The following is a 16,875-nucleotide window of genomic DNA, read 5'->3' on the forward strand; positions in this document are numbered from 1 at the left end:
CCCATCTAGTCCTTGACATCAGAAGTGGGTTTTCTGCACCTTTTTCCACTTGAGACCAATGCATATAGGGCTTTGTGCTGACCGGAACCGCCGCATTGCCTCCTGATGCTGAAGCAGCAGCTGCTAGACAACCTTGGCTCAATGAACTATGACGCTCAATACCGACAGACAGTGCGTCTCGACATCGACGCAGGGCCTGCTTTGCAAAGAGGTTAAACACCAAAGCTTCTCTCAACGGCGCGGATTGGCACCAACACTCACCTCCATCATCAGATCGACGATGATGCAGCACTTATTCAACCCCGCACCTCGAGACTTTGATGCTGATACTTTGCTCCATCCAAGATACTTTGTTAGCGGAACCTGTCTGCGTCCATTAGCCGGCCTGCCCTCCATCATAGTCAGCGTGAACTTTGGATTTACCTCGGTCCCTCATGACTTCGAGTAACTTTTAGCGCTATTGACTTCTAAGCACTGTTTTCACATCTAATCTTTTAATTAAAAATGAATATCTTGAATTCTACTACGTGCATTTTGCTCTTGTTTTACTCAAACAAATGTTATATTTTGTTCTAAACCTGTGTGGAGTCTATTTGTGGAGTTTTCATTGTGTGACTGTGTGTGTGTGTTTTGCACAAATAACTTACACATTCCCTCTTAAGTTAATCCTGCCTGCTCTGTGCCGAGCTGCCAGAGGGTGAACACAGGTTCATTTACATTGTGTATCTGACTTACCCTGACAAGAGTGGTGGTTCCTGCTTTGTCAGGATGTATACTCTGACAACCATTAATCACATTTCTAACAGTGTTTTTAACCTTGCACAGAGGTATTAAATTGGCCCATGTCAGGATGATCATCCTGTTTTGTTTTTGCAATCTGAGGCTTGCATTCTTCTTATTTCAATAACAAAAGCAGAACTATAAATCCAAGAAAACAAAGAAAAACAAATTGGGTGCTCATACACCTGATTTGATAACACTGCTCTCAGCCATTTGATTTGACTCCAAAGCCTGTCTTAAATGTCTGTCTATAAGGAGATGATATAAAAGATAGGCCCCACATCGCTATTGTTTATTTGTCGTGTCTTCAAAGCTGGTGATCAAAAGGTGTGATGGCTTCAGGATGGAAAGCCTTCACAGGAATGGGCAGAGATTGACCACTGACTCCCACAAACTTTGATGAACCTACCAGCTGTTAAATAGAAGTATCTAAGGCAGTGGGAGGTAGGTATGGTGGACAGTAATAGTATGATTGGCCTTCTAGCAACTGCAGCCTTTTCTACAATGATCAAATATGTATAACATAACAGGAGGCAGGAGGCTGGTGGTGCTAGCTTCCCACTCCTGGCCCGTCTGGCTGCAGCTTAAACTTTTGCTGAATTTTAAGGTGTCTTTCTCCTGAAGGTGAGATCATGATGTATGGAGCAAGAGAGTCCTAGCCTGCTGTGGCAGAGGAAGGTGGTGGTGCTATGTCACTACCCACTTGTAATATCGTATTACAAGTGAGGAAAACACAATTTCCTTATTGCAGATATAATGATCAGAAGAAGCCTGTGGTTAGAAGACAAAATCCATAATTTCATAGGAAGATAAGAAAAACGTATTGGTATATAGCATTCCAGTCCCTGGGAACCAGAAACGAGAAGGAGCTACAACCCCACCAATTTATTTTGAATTTTGAGATCACCACCTTCAAGGTTCCCAAAGAAAGGAGCATTCTTGATGTCTCATAAGGAATTATTCTGTCAACCAGGTAATGAGGACCAGAGTGATAGAAATCTGTGCATCAGCACAAGTCTTTTTAAACCTTACTTCTTCCTTGGTAACCAGTGCAACTTTTTCAGATAAGGGCGGATGTGTTTTTTTATTGGGATTTTCAGACGAAGCTGAGATATGGAATTCTGGACCAGAAGGTGTCTATCAAGAAGATAAGCAGGAAGAGCCCAATATAAAGAATTTACATAGTCCAGCTGTGATGTGATAAGAGTCTGTCACCATTTTCTGCTGCATCTGTGGAAGCAGATAGAGAAATGTCTTTAAAACTTTCAGAAGTCCAAAGCAGGCCCCTAAAACACCAGCCACCAGAGGACCAATAGAGACAGAAATGTCAAACTTTACCCCCAGATTCTGTAATATGGTAGCAGAGGCGGGTGGAGGTGGCAGACCACTCCGGCAACAATCATCATCCCAAATGGAACGGGTGGACCAAAAAGCAGAATTTCTGTTTTACTAGTGTTGCATTGTAAGTTACTAGAGCAAATTCACTGGAATATCACTGTAAGACAAGCCTTACATTTACTAAAAGCATTGGGTACGTTTCTATCTAGGATAAGTAGAAGTTGAGTGTTTCCAGTGTAAGACACTATTTGAACGCCGTAGGATTCAACAAGTGCAGCCAATCTAGCCAAATAAACATTGAACAGTGTTGAGCTTAGTGCCAAACCCTGAGGGACACCAAAACCTAAGGGTTTAGGCTCTAAGGCATAAGGAGTCATCCACAATAATTGGCTTCTTCTCAACAGCATGTAGTTCTACCTTCTGTGGACTGCGATCATGCATGATTGATCTGCGTAGATAGGGCTGGCTGTAGCAGGCAAATTCAGAGACTGAGTTGTGAGCATCTATTGCACCTCCTGGGACATCTTTATCTCTCTACTTGCTTCTAGGAAAAAAAGTAACTGTAAGCTTATTGTGTTCTGCTTCTTTCTTCATGCTACACCTAATAGGTAATTTTAGGACAACACATACATTGGCAACAAGAATTGAAAGTCACTGTTTGCTATTAAGACAAAGGATGCTTCAAGGAAGAGTTCATTGTGATACCCATTTAGTGGACTCATCACAGGATAGCTACACTATTACGAATCTACCATTGGGAGGCTACCAAGTACCATTTCCATGACTGAAATGGGAAAATCATCTTATAGGGTTTGTAGCAGTGAAGAAATATCATTGTAAATGTAGAACTATGGAAATGCTAGTGGCAGTGGTGTAACAAAACTTGAGAGGGCCTCCCCCTGCGGACTCAGTCAGGAGGTCTCAGGCCAGACTACTGTGCTGGTGAGGTTCCTGGAGCTCGGGGGTGGGGTGCCTTTGTTAGGCCACTGGAGGATGGCTGTCTGAGATGATGGCTGTCAGCTAGGTCTGCCACCACTCAGCCACCCAGAATTGTGAATTTGGGGATCTTTGGTAAACTACTGTGATGAGCAATAGCCGATTACTACCCGTACAAACTGGAGCAAAAGGCCCGACAAAACAGGGCTCAAGGGACTGAATTTATTTTATTCTGCTTATATCATCTAATAGTATACTGCTTTCTTATTGGCTCACCCAAATGCTGATTGTATTATAGTAGTCTCGGAGGAGAAGGGTAAACGTCATTGGGAGGTGACGGCCAGAACATGTGCCCCACCCGCTGCTGTTTACCTTTAGGCTAAAAATAGGCGAACCGTTTGCCTTGAAAGTACTTGTCAAGTCATTTCTCCAGGTTTTAAAGAACTCAGGCAACCAGTGAAACCTGCATGAAGTATTGTCGGTTCACTCGGGCCCTTCAGGAACCAGGTACTGCTGTAACGTCACTGGAATGTTATCAACTGCCTTTTTTGTCTCCTGAAGGCTGATATAGGGTTAAAGACTCAGAGAACACGTAAATCGCACTCAATAATTCAATTATCCAGTGTTTAAACTTCATAAAAATATAAGATAATATCCGTTGTAGTAAATTAACAGAGGAAGGCAGTGTTATGTTCCTATCTAATTCCATGTACTGGAAGAATGTTACTAATTTGTGCCTCGAGAATCATAATTTACGCAAAATATCACTGCAAGAAACAGAACAGAATTTAGGGTACAAGTAAGTTGGACATTCTGCTTGGCATTTCAGTCTTTGGTGACAAATCTTGCAGTTAGAGTGTCCCTTGATGTTATGTATTTCTGTGCCACGCTAGTCATCATGGAGAGGCTGAACTGTGTACAAATACTGCTCCTGGTGGGGCGCCTGGACCCCTTCACCTACTTGCATACATTATCCTGCAATTAGCTGGAGAGCGCCGTACCTCTTCTTAAAGATATAACTGAGAGGTCATTTGAGGATCCCATACACGTGTTCCTACTGAACTTTGCGCAGCTCTGATTTCCACATTGTTGTTTCACAAAACGTATTGAGATCTAGTGAAGATGAAATTAGGTCTAGTTAAATATTACACAGTCTTGGATGAGGTGAGTTTGGAAACGGTCCTGGAAAGCATTTCCCTGCAGTAAAGCCAGCTCATAAAAAATTGCATAACAATCATTTCTAGGCTTTTTAAGATCTGTATACAACGCCCAGAGAAACTTTCACATGAGAAATCATAACGAACTGCTGCGTTTTCGAGGCTGCGGAAAAACAACATAAAAACCGAGCCTGCAGGAATAAGGTATTGGCATCCTCTTTTAGCAAATCCTGAAGTGATTTGCATACGTTTATATATGGACCAGCAAATAAAGAGGAAATACTATCTATAACTTGGAATAATCTATAGATTTTGAAGTAACTTGTTTTTTTCTTTCAGTTAGTCTACGCTATGGCCAGTTTCTTCATCTATTGGCTTGTAGAAATCCATGTTCTATTTTGTGGCTCATCCTAGAACATGTTCTAGGTATATTGGCTCATTTTGTCATTGATCTACACGGTACTAAAAAGTTTCCCTATAAAAATAAACATGTGATTTGATAAAGCATTTGCTCTAAGAATAGCAAGATGTATTTATAGATTTGTGTATTTTTTACTGGATTGCCTACATTGCACCAGTATTTGCACAATACATAGGTGCTAAACAACGTAGTACCTGTCAGTCAGTTCACAAGTCGCTAACAAATGTCGGTGAGCAATTTCACCAGCATGGATGCTATCCGTGGAATTTGGAAACGTTGGTGCAAAAATTGCATCATACTGGTGCGGTTCATCTAATCGGGCCTATATATTTAACAAAAGATAAATGTATTACATTTTATGTTTGTGTGTCTTAGACTGTTTAGCAACGGTATTGGAACTGTTTTAGATTTTGACATATTGTAACCACATGGTGCACTCAAATCCGGTTACATTTAAACTCCTTTCAATGGCTGCAAACAAAATAAACATTTCTCAGATGTATTTGAGTATTATTTGTGCTAATCTGTTACTTAATAAATGGAAGTAGTTTACATACTTTGCCTGGTTATATTTTTAGTTGGGGTCGCACAATGTTAACAGTTAAGAAATCCCAGTGTATGTGATTGCTTCAAATGCCTAACTTTTGACACTTAAGTATTCCTGTTATACCTGGCATCCTTTGAGTGGTTTCCTCTGACTTTTTGCCTTCAGACCTCCTGTGTTGATGACCTCGTTTTTGCTGACTTTAGGACTCTGGGCACTTTACCATTGCTAACAAGTGCTAAACTGCATGTGATCTCTCTTTCAAACGTGGTAACATTAGCTTATCCACAAATGGTCATATTAAATTTTCCTTTAAGTCCCTAGTAAAGTGCACTACATGTGCCCAGGACCTGTAAATTACATGCTACTAGTAGGTCTGCAGGAGCAATTGTGTCACCCACTTAAAGTAGCCCTTTAAACATGTCCCAAACCTGCCATTGCAGACCCTATGAGTGCAATTTTAAACTACGGTGATAACCTGGCGAATTAACCCTCTTGCCAGGCCCAAACATTCCTTTTTAATATTTTAAAGTCACTCCTGGTATAGGCCCTGGACAGGCCAAGGGCAGGGTGCAATATATTAAAAAGCAAGACATGTACTATCTCTCCCAATTGATAACACTGGGATTATCATATTACATTTTATAAGTGTAACTTCCAATTGGGAAGAGATGGGACCACCAACGTTGGTGTTTCTGGAATCACAATTTATGGTGATGGCAGATTTGAAATTGTAATTCTTAAAATGCCACTTTTAGAAAGTTGGCATTTTCGTTCTTTAACCATTGGTGCCTTTTGGCTGCCTCTGAATCCATGCCTGGGGTGGGTTACAGCTGGGCTTTGTGCATTCCCTCTAGACAGCCACACAGAAAAGAAGCTTAGTTGTGACTGATGGGCCATCTGCATCCTTATGGGCCACCCTGGGCAGGATGGGAGGGCGGAGCAGACACACCTGAGTCAACTGTGTTGTGTTCCCAAACAAAGGGCTGCATACCCCCCCCTCTAGTGCGTCTCTGTGGACTTCAAAGGCATCTCTTTGAAATCTCCCTCACTTCAAAGGCACCGCTGGGAATAAGATTTGGACTTCTGACACTACCACTTCAGTACAGTTGTAGAGCTGTGGATAGTCTGCCATGAAGAATGACTGCTGTGCTGCTGAAAGGACACCAATCTGCTGGACTGCAAGATGTACTCCCACTCTGCTTTACTGACCTGCATGCCTGTGAGTGAGAAGGACTGGCCCTGCATCTCTCCAAACTAGAATCAGAGTGACTCCAAAGGCTTACTGCATTTCCTCCTGGTTTCTGAAGTTTCAGGGATGTAAAAGGCTTCCAACTCACCTGTGCAATACCTGGAACCTGCCAGCTGTGAGTCATGCCCTGCCAAGTGGTGCTAATCCAGTACTGGAACCTTGGAAGTGGGTATGGAGTGCTGTTTCAATCAAAATCAATGAATCAATACCATTGCGGCTCCCGGAACTGGTAGTGCGTTTGACCTCATTTGGCTCATTTACAATGATTTATAAAGGGACACGTTTGTAGGTCGATGAACCTTTTGGCTGCGCTTAGAGTAGTTCCCACCAGGAGACCCGGTACCAATGCAAATCAATAGCAGTAACAATCAATAACATCAATAATCATAGGAGGCTTTAATTTCCACACACCATTACCTTTTAGTCATGAATAACCACACCTTTATGTAAAAGTTTGAATGTTTATTTCCCTATATTAACAAAGCCAATGTCACATAACTTAGGGCCTGATTCTAACCTTGGCGGACGGCGGAGGCCGTCCGCCAAGGTTCCGCCGCCAAATGACCGCACCGCGGTCACAAGACCGCGGCGACCATTCTAACATTTCCTCTGGGCCGGCGGGCGCTCTCCAAAAGAGCGCCCGCCAGCCCAGAGGAAATGCCCCTGCAACGAGGACGCCGGCTCAGAATTGAGCCGGCGTAGTTGCAGGGGTGCGACGGGTGCAGTTGCACCCGTCGCGTATTTCAGTGTCTGCATGGCAGACACTGAAATACTTTGCAGGGCCCTCTTACGGGGGCCCCTGCAGTGCCCATGCCATGGGCACTGCAGGGGCCCCCAGGGCCCCCGCGGCACCCCCTACCGCCATCCTGTTCCTGGCGGGAGACCCGCCAGGAACAGGATGGCGGTAGGGGGTGTCAGAATCCCCATGGCTGCGGAGCGCGCTCCGCAGCCATGGAGGATTCCCCCGAGCAGCGGAAAGTCGGCGGGAGACCGCCGACTTTCCGCTTCTGACCGCGGCTGAACCGCCGCGGTCAGAATGCTCGTGGGAGCACCGCCAGCCTGTTGGCGGTGCTCCCGTGGTCGGGTGGCCGCCAGGGTCAGAATGACCCCCTTAGTCTCAAAATCAAATGGTAAGCATACACAAACAATACTGGCTGACCAAATCTCCTAAAGAATAGGAAATAGCAAAGCTTGGACCACTACACATTCTAAGATTACAGTACAAATCAATAGCAAGAATAACTGCGCAAACGAAATGGCATACATTTAGATTCAGCAAAAAAAATACATCAACTGTTATTACGTGTAGCAAGCATCATCAGTGAGTACCCTAACTAACCTTCAGAATAGAATAGCATGTTTGTACTTCATGCAAAACAATTTAGTCAACACAAATTCGGAAAACATCTAACTATGGCTCTGTCAAAATTAGCGGTTGGTACCTAGGTACAAAAGCAAATAGACATAACAATCAGTAACATTGTCTTATACCTTGCCTCAGTATGGTTCAGCAAGCTCTGACAGTCCTAGGCAATTGACAATCAGTTAGGTCAGCAAGGCATCAGAATTCAGCATTAAAGTTCAGGAAAGCAAAGTCTCTTCATGCAGTTCGGAAAAGTAATACCTAAACACTCAAGACAGTTAAGAATACTATTGTGGAATGGCCTTTCTTCTCTCCGTGCAGTCTGGCTAAGTTAGATTTCTAAAACTACTTTCCACATTGCTATTGGTCACAGAATCATATGTTTACGTTTAGTCCAATGAAAGTAGAACCCCAAATCTAAAAATTTACTAGTACACGGTTCACATGTCTATGATTGGCTCCTCTTCTCCTGTTCCTCTCGTTGGGCTTGTCAGGTATCAATATTTTATCAGCTTATACTCCAGTCAGTGCATCCATTGTGTTCTCTTGGGAAGGTCGTCTTTACACACACTAAGTTATACAATGTATCCCTAACTAGCACTGCATATTCTAGCAAGCAGTTCTCATGGGAAAGAATTTCAGCTACTAGCATTTGGTCAGGACAGTGGAAAATCACAATTTAATTCTCTAAGCAGCCATTTTATAGTGCGCCTCAGAAAATGTAGCTTGACATGAGGCTGTGCAACTAAGCCCAACACCTCGCTAAGTTCAGACCTACGATAAACAAAGCAAATGCATAATACATAACCTTTAATGTGACATACTACTACATTAATGCAAACATTAGCACAACATTTTACATTAATAATCCAATAATAAGTACACTTCATGAACATTGACGGCCACTCAAGTAGGCGCAATTTCAAATGCATGTATTATTTCTCTACGTTAACTCATTTTCTATGCAAATTCAACGTTTAGAATACATGATTATTCACTAGTAAAATTCAGCGTTAACAATACCGGCACAGCTCCTTCAACACCAATGCATCATCACTACTGCCCAGATCGTGGACATTGCATCGCGGATTGTGCAGCGCATCGTCTCCATTTCTGAAGAATCTCTGACTTTGCGCGGCTCGCATCTGACAGATCCTCTACACCCTACTGACCACTCCTCACATCTCCCTCAATGTTGACGCAAACAAGGTACTTTTGCAGCAGGACAAGGCTGGTCCCTGTATCGGACCTGTGCTCTATTGCTGTTGGCCCGAACTTTCAGATTTTACCCAGTTTAGTGTGGCCAGATAGCCCCGGTTTGCACTTTCTGCTTTTAAGCACTACATTTCACTTTATTCTTTAAAATGCATATCTCAAATTCAACTTATTGGATTTTGTTTTTTTGGTCTTGTTTTACTCAATAAATTAAACTTTCTTTTTCTAATCAGGTATGGTATCTTTTTGCTTGGTGTTTTGACTGTTTCACTGTTTGAAGTGTTGCACAAATATTTTACACATTTTGCCTCTTAAGTTAAGGTGACTGTTCCGTGCCAAGCTACCATGGGGGTTAATTGAGGGTGTGTTTGTGACTTACTTTGACTAAAATTGTGGTTCTCACTTGGACAGGGTGCTTACTTCTGCCAACCAGAAATCCAATTTTCAAGAGTTCCTTTGAAGATTAGACATAAACCTTTCAAATCAGTAGAATATAAATCCAATTGTTACATCTATTTATTTTCTTAAATTCCCCTATTCAGTGCGCCTTTTGGACATCTGACATATTTAATATTATCACTTCAAGGAAATGATTGCGTGGTATGCCAAACACTCAGATTATTTGTTATTGTCACTTGGAAGGGACAAGATAAAACAATGAAAGCAATTCTAATTGCAAATTAATAAATATGTTATATACTTTATATACAATGTCACTCTCTGTCTCTACCCCTGGAACCTATTAAAATGGCCTTAGACTTGCCCAATCCATGCAGTTCAATTCAGGAATTAATGCCCCACCATTTCCAAAGTTCACCACCATCCCCTGCCCTCATACAGTCCTTTCATATTATGAGTGAGAATTTACTAGGAAAGGACAGGCAAAATTAAAAGTTACACAGAGCTCAAACACCATTGACAGCAGAGCTAGACGGATTTCACAGATTCAGACAGCAGAGCTAATGCTTAGATTACAGTCCTTGTAGGCTCAGACAGAAGACAGTTTACACCAAACATTGAGGCACAGGGCTAAGGGCCTCATTCTGACCCTGGCGGACGGCGGAGGCCGTCCGCCAGGGTACCGCCGCTGAATGACCGCACCGCGGTCAAAAGACCGCGGCGGCCATTCAGACATTTCCTCTGGGCCGGCGGGCGCTCTCCAAAAGAGCGCCCGCCGGCCCAGAGGAAATGCCCCTGCAACGAGGACGCCGGCTCAGAATTGAGCCGGCGTAGTTGCAGGGGTGCGACGGGTGCAGTTGCACCCGTCGCGTATTTCAGTGTCTGCTTAGCAGACACTGAAATACTTTTCGGGGCCCTCTTACGGGGGCCCCTGCCGTGCCCATGCCATTGGCATGGGCACGGCAGGGGCCCCCAGGGGCCCCGCGGCACCCCCTACCGCCATCCTGTTCCTGGCGGGCGAACCGCCAGGAACAGGATGGCGGTAGGGGGTGTCAGAATCCCCCATGGCGGCGCAGCAAGCTGCGCCGCCATGGGGGATTCTAAGGGCAGCGGTAAACCGGCGGGAGACCACCGGTTTGCCTCTTCTGACCGCGGCCGAACCGCCGCGGTCAGAATGCCCTGCGGGGCACCGCCGGCCTGTCGCCGGTGCTCCCGCCGACCCTGGCCCCGGCGGTCTTAGACCGCCGGGGTCAGAATGACCCCCTATGTCACTAATATTGGTAACTTCCTAGACAGCTTTTTTGATGTAAGCAATTAAATACTTTTTTACAACAGAATTACTGACATGCCTGAAAGGACTCTGGCACCAAGGAGATAAGAAGAAACACCCCTATTGTAATTTGAAGTTTTCCTTTTAGACTGTTGTGAGGTGAAGTTACCACTTTATGGATCAATTCTTTTTTATTGGTTTTAAGCAAGTGCACATACACGCGCCTTCACCCACCGGCTATGTGGAACCACCTGGCTACTAGCCACTCTTTCAGCTACGTGTGAATATGCTCCTGATTGCCCCTCTTAGCTTAATTGTTAGGAATAACCTTAAATGTTAAACAAGGAAACTAACCTTTCTTCTGATTCCGTAACCAAAGTCCTTCTGCTGCCTTAGATCATTCAGTTGAAACTTTAGTCAAACCCATTCACCTAAGAAAAGATCCAAAAGATTATGAACATCTGTAATCAATCATTCATTCCATGTTGTTCCACTGGAAGTCCCTCAGGTTCAGGGCAAGGTGAATCTGTAATGCATAACAATATAGGGAACCTGGGACTGGTTATATCAATGAACTCTGTCAAAAGAGTGCCAAGCATGGATTCCACAGTGTTCCAAACAACTTGCCTTTCCCATCAAGTGCCATGTATATATTCATCATGCTTATCAGCTCCCATAGCCAATAGATCCAAGACCTTTTGACAATATATGTCATCTCAGCATCTGTTTTGCCACACCTAGCAATAGGTAAATTACGTGTCACCTCTGAGTCCTTAATGGATACATGAGCTTGTCAGCAATGCCTAAAATATCATATGTTGGGAGTCTGATGATTAAGTTATTGAACATTAAATTAATTTACAATACTTCCTTCCAAGATCTTTTGAGTTTAGGTAAATGCCATTGGAAGAACGCAAGAAGCTTTCACAATTCCTCCGAAATTCACTTCTCCTCGAGGTTTCACAAGCATGTATCCTTTCATGGATGTAATACCACTAAGAGGCTATCTTATTTAATGTTCCAATGTTGAATGAGCTAATGAGCTATTCATACTCACCCATGCTCCTAACCAAGCTCTTTCAACTCTTTAACTGACAAGGATCTACCTAGCCTCAAGTCCCATCTCCATTGTTCAGAGGTCCTACTGCATTGGGGATCTGCCATGAGGAATTCATAAATCTCAGCTAGCATATGATTTTTGTCTGCCTTCATGAATTACCACTTTTCATTTTGAGATAGTGGTCTGGTGGTCTATGCTTCAAGCGCATTGTGTTACTCAAGCCTGAATTTCAGATACTTCAGTTTTTCATACTCTGACACCCCATAGTCAGCCTCAATTTAGGCAAAAGTTTTAAGATCTTCATTATCATAGAAATGTTCACCATTTTCCATCCCCAATCTTGCAAGGCTACGTACTGGCCCCGGTCAAGAACAATAGTGAAATCAAGGTTACCTATTAACATTGTAAGCAGGGATTGTAAGGATGAAAGGCCTTTCTTCATCATGGTATCCCAGAAAGTCATTGTGTCCATTGTGACAGGGGAGGAAAAAAGCCCCCACATTTTGATTTCTTTGGGCAGTGATGCTGATTTCCAAATATAGGCCCTCATTCCAACCCTGGCGGTCATCGACCGCCAGGGTGGAGGGAGACGAAAGCACCGTCAACAGGCTGGCGGTGCTTCCAGGGCCATTCTGACCGCGGCTGTAAAGCCGCGGTCAGAAAAGGGGTTCCGGCGGTTTCCCGACGGATTTCCCCTGGCCCGGAGAAGCAGCGCCGCCATGGGGATTCCGACCCCCTTCCCGCCAGCCTGTTTCTGGCGGTTTACACCGCCAGAAACAGGATGGCGGGAACGGGTGTCATGGGGCCCCTGGGGGCCCCTGCACTGCCCATGCCACTGGCATGGGCAGTGCAGGGGTCCCCTAACAGGGCCCCACAAGGATTTTCACTGTCTGCATTGCAGACAGTGAAAATCGCGACGGGTGCAACTGCACCCGTCGCACCCCTGCAACTCCGCCGGCTCCATTCGGAGCCGGCTTCATTGTTGCAGGGCCTTTCCCGCTGGGCCGGCGGGTGATCTTTTGGCAGTCGCCCGCCGGCCCAGACCGCGGAGCGGCCATTTGGCAGTTCCCGCATTTGGCGGTTCCCGCCGCCCGCCAGGGTCAGAATGACCCTCATAGTCTCCAGCAACTTATTGGTCAATGAATGATTTTCACTTCCCCTGCTTTTCTACTTGAGCATATATCATAGTCGGGCTGTGCAATAATAGTTAAGTATAGTTGGCATGCTGAGTTTCTTCTTTTCTGATGAGCTAAAGTTTTCCCTTGCAGCTATTCTAGGCTTCTTCCCTTGTTGGAGTTTCTCTGGGGCACCCCTAGGTGGCTGAAGATGCAGGGTCTAAGCCAAGTAAACATATCTAGGTAAAGCTGTTGTTTTGGCAGCCAAAATTCTGTTGAGCCACACCAGGCCATCTCTTGGACCTGGCCCCTTTTTTGCAGGGTCATCCCAAAACTTTTTGCTTCCTTCCTCCTATTTTTTCTGAACTGTTTATGTTGGCTTTAGGACTCTGGGCACTTTACCACAGCTCACAAATGCTAAACTGCATATGTTCTCTGTGTAAATTGTGATTCTGATTGGTTTTCCATGATTGGCACATTTGATTTACTGGTTAGTCCCTAGTGAAGTGCACGAGAGGTGCACAGGGCCTGTAAATCAAATGCTACTTGTGGGCCTGCAGCACTGATTGTGCCACCCACATGAGTAGCCCTGTAAACATGTCTCAGATCTACCTTTGCAGTGTCTGTGTGTAGTTTTAACCTGCTATGTCGACCTAGCAAGTGCAGCAACACAAAAGGATGATGGATGGAGTGCTGACAATACAAACACTCACCCCCAGTCACAGATCTGGGTTTAATCCATTGTTCTTTTGCTTACCATGCCACCCCAGGTGGGACCCAGTCATATGCAAATCAGTTTTGACCCTGTTCCTCATGGGAACAGTCCAGCCCGAACTGCCAAGCCAGGTCCTCCCTGGACCAGAAACAAGCATCCTGGGACCGGTTTCAGGGTATCACCGCTCATCAGCCAGGCTAGCTTGAATCCAGTGGCACAGTGAGCATGGGACCCACATCTGGGCATACCATTCCCACTTAGGGCAACTTTAATAACACAAATGAATGGTGGACAGGGTTTAATCCATTGTTCTTTTGCTCACCATGCCACCCCAGTTTGGACCCAGCCACATGGAAATCAGTCTTGACCCTGTTCCTAATGGGAACAGTCCAGCCCAAACAAGACCTGGCAAGTGCACCCCCATTTGGCAGGCCCCACCCTTCCCTTTTAGTACACATAAGGTACCACTAAGGTAGGCCCTAGATAGGCCCGTTGGTAGGATGAAGTGTATTTAAAAGGCAGGACATGTACTGGTGTGTTTTACATGTCCTGATAGTGAAATACTATTAAATTAATTTTTTATTATTGTAAGGCCTATCTCTCCCATAGGGTAACATGGGGATTGCCTTTAAATACCTTTTAAGTGTAATTTTCCAGGGGGAGCAGATAGAGATATAGAGTTGGGGATCTCTGAACTCACAGTTTAACAATACATCTTCTGGTAAAGATGTAGTTTAGATTATGAGTTTGAAAATGGCACTTTTAGAAAGTGGACATTGTTTTTCTTAAACCATTCTGTGCTTCTGCTTGGCTGCTGAATCCACGTCTGGGTCAAACTGACAGTTGGGCTGTTTGTGAAATCACTCTAGACAGTAACACAAACGGAGCTGATGTGTGTCCTGTATATCCTGATGGATCTTCCTGGGCTAGAGTAGGTCGAATTAGCTGACACTTGCACTCGAAAGGGCTGTGACTGACCTCACACAATACAGTCTCCCACCTCCTAGGGAGTGGCAAGGGCAAGGCAAGGAACACTCCAAAGACTTTCCTTTCAAATTTGTCTACTTTAAAGGCAGAAATAATTATAAGTACTAGACTGCTGACCCCACAACTTTACATTATTTCTGAATCAAGAGGAACCTCTACCAAGGATCTGAAGAGCTGTGAGGAGGCGTACTTCCCCTTTGCTGCGTGTGCTTTGCTGGGTTGGTCTGCAATTGCTGCTTCTGACTTAGAGAGGACAGAGACTGGACTCTGCTTTGAATCCTGCTTATAAAGTTTCTCCAAGGGATAGTCTGATCTTGCCTCCTGTATGAAATCACAGACTTCATCTGTGGGCACCTGGGTTCTCTTGCTGAGACCCCTGACTTGCCAAGTGGTGCCACATCCAGTCCCTTGGCCCTTGGAGTGTGAGCTGGTAACCTGCCGGGTAAAATCCACACACCACTGTGTGTGCATCAGAAAAATCAACACACCACCTGTCCTGTGGCTGAAACTCCAACGCCTGCCTCGTGGCTAGAGAATCAATGTAGAGCCTGCTGTCAACACAGCCTCTTCGCACATTGTGCTGGAAATTTTCACACATTGACCCTGGCCATCAAAAATTCAACATCACTGCACGGACCTGAGGCTGCCTGTCTGTAATTTGATGCATCCCTTCCCAGTGAGAAAATAATCGACACATCACTTACTTGACAGGGAAAGAATCGACACACAGCCTCATTTGTGAGTAAGGAATCACTTGCTTTTCTGATGCACCCTCGCCCTTGTGGCTTTATTTTTGACCCATACCAGGTGCTTTGTGCTAAAACAATGCATCTATTGATTCTTATGGATTAAGACTCTTTTTTAACTTTAAAACATTATGGCCCTCATTAAGACATTGGCGGTAACTGCTGCCTACCACCACGGCGGCAGCCGTCAACATACCATCGCCGTGGCTACCAGCCGCCCACTCGCATTATGACCCTCGTCAGAATTCCGCCAGACGGCTGGTGGAATACCGCCGACGGTCATGGCGGCAGATGGCGGTATGGTGGCGCTGCTGTCAGCAGCGATGCCACGCCAGCAAAACACCACCTACAGTGTCATGAGCAATGATACGGCCTGGAGGTGTTTTGCTGGCGGACGCTGCTGCTGACAGCAGCGTCGCTTCCCGTCTCCAGCCTGAGGACCCCCTGCATCAGGTAAGTTGCGTTCTCTGACAGAAGAGGGGGTTGGGGTGTTTTCTCTGTGTGTGTGTGGGGGAGTGTTGTGTGTGGGGGGTATCTGTTTATGAATGCATGCATGCGCGTGTGAGTCGCGTTGAATAAGTACGTGAAAGCCTGAATGTGACTATATGTGCATGGGGAGGGGAGCAGGGCAGATCCCTGTCAGTGCCAGGGAATTCCTTCCTTGAGGTAAACCGCCAATGTCATAATTTGGGAAAAGGTACCACCGGCCTGTTGGTAGTACCTTTCCCCAAATTACCGCCGACCGCTAGAGTTCTAATGATGGCCTATATCTTTACTTGTGTATGTTGGAATTATGTTGATTTGGTCTTGTTTGATTTAGATACATTTTTGCTATTGTCTAAACTGGTATGGAGTCCTTTTGTGGTGTTTTCACTGTGTTACTGTATGTGTTTGTGTAAATACCTTACACATTGCCTTTGAGATAAGCCTGATTGCTTGTGCCAAGGTACCAAAGGGGTGGGCAGGGGTTATCTGAGCTGGGTATCTCCCTTACCCTGACTAGAGTGAGGGTCCCTACTTGGGCAGGGTGTAAGCTGACTGACAACTAGAGACCCTATTTCTAACAACACCCAAGTGCCACATTTAAAGATCTGTCTATAGGATGAGTAAGTTAATTGTACTTTTCATGTGCTGCCTTATAGAAAGAGCATGATATTGTAAGTCCCAAGTATGGGTTATGATTTTAAGCCCTTTCAAATTGAAACCTCTTCTTCAACGGATGTCTCCATTCTACAGGGGTACACACATTGAGAATCAAGGATTTCTGCAGATTTATTCTAAAAAGAACATGGTGATACAATCTCCCAATATCCTTCAAAAATGGCAATGAGATAACTGGGTTCATTAAAGCAACTAACACATCATCACCATAAATCCCCTTGATTTCATTCTGGTATCTCATTCAGGTTGCCGGTATGTCCATACTGACGGCAAAGAGGGCAGGTGATGGGGGCAACCCTGGTTAATGCTTCTCCAGACAGAGATATCTCCATTGACAAAAATCCTGGTTATTGTATCTCTACAGCAGCTGAGGATCAATGTGCATAATCTGCCACGTCAGCCACACACCTCCAATA

General features: G+C 44.9%; 1 protein-coding gene across 3 annotated transcripts in view; it reads left to right on the forward strand.

Moving 5' to 3' along the window:
• The first annotated feature begins 4,311 nt into the window (after window positions 1-4,311).
• LOC138296317 (amine sulfotransferase-like) overlaps window positions 4,312-16,875 on the forward strand; it is a 511,069-nt gene continuing 498,505 nt past the window's right edge. For 2 of the 3 annotated variants that reach the window (XM_069235350.1, XM_069235353.1), the window contains exon 1: window positions 4,312-4,415. The gene's annotated coding sequence lies outside the window, so the exon portion shown is untranslated. The remainder of the gene's footprint in view (window positions 4,416-16,875) is intronic. The other variant, XM_069235351.1, reaches the window with a different exon arrangement.

Source organism: Pleurodeles waltl, chromosome 5, assembly GCF_031143425.1.
Source record: "Pleurodeles waltl isolate 20211129_DDA chromosome 5, aPleWal1.hap1.20221129, whole genome shotgun sequence".
Lineage (NCBI taxonomy): Eukaryota > Metazoa > Chordata > Amphibia > Caudata > Salamandridae > Pleurodeles > Pleurodeles waltl.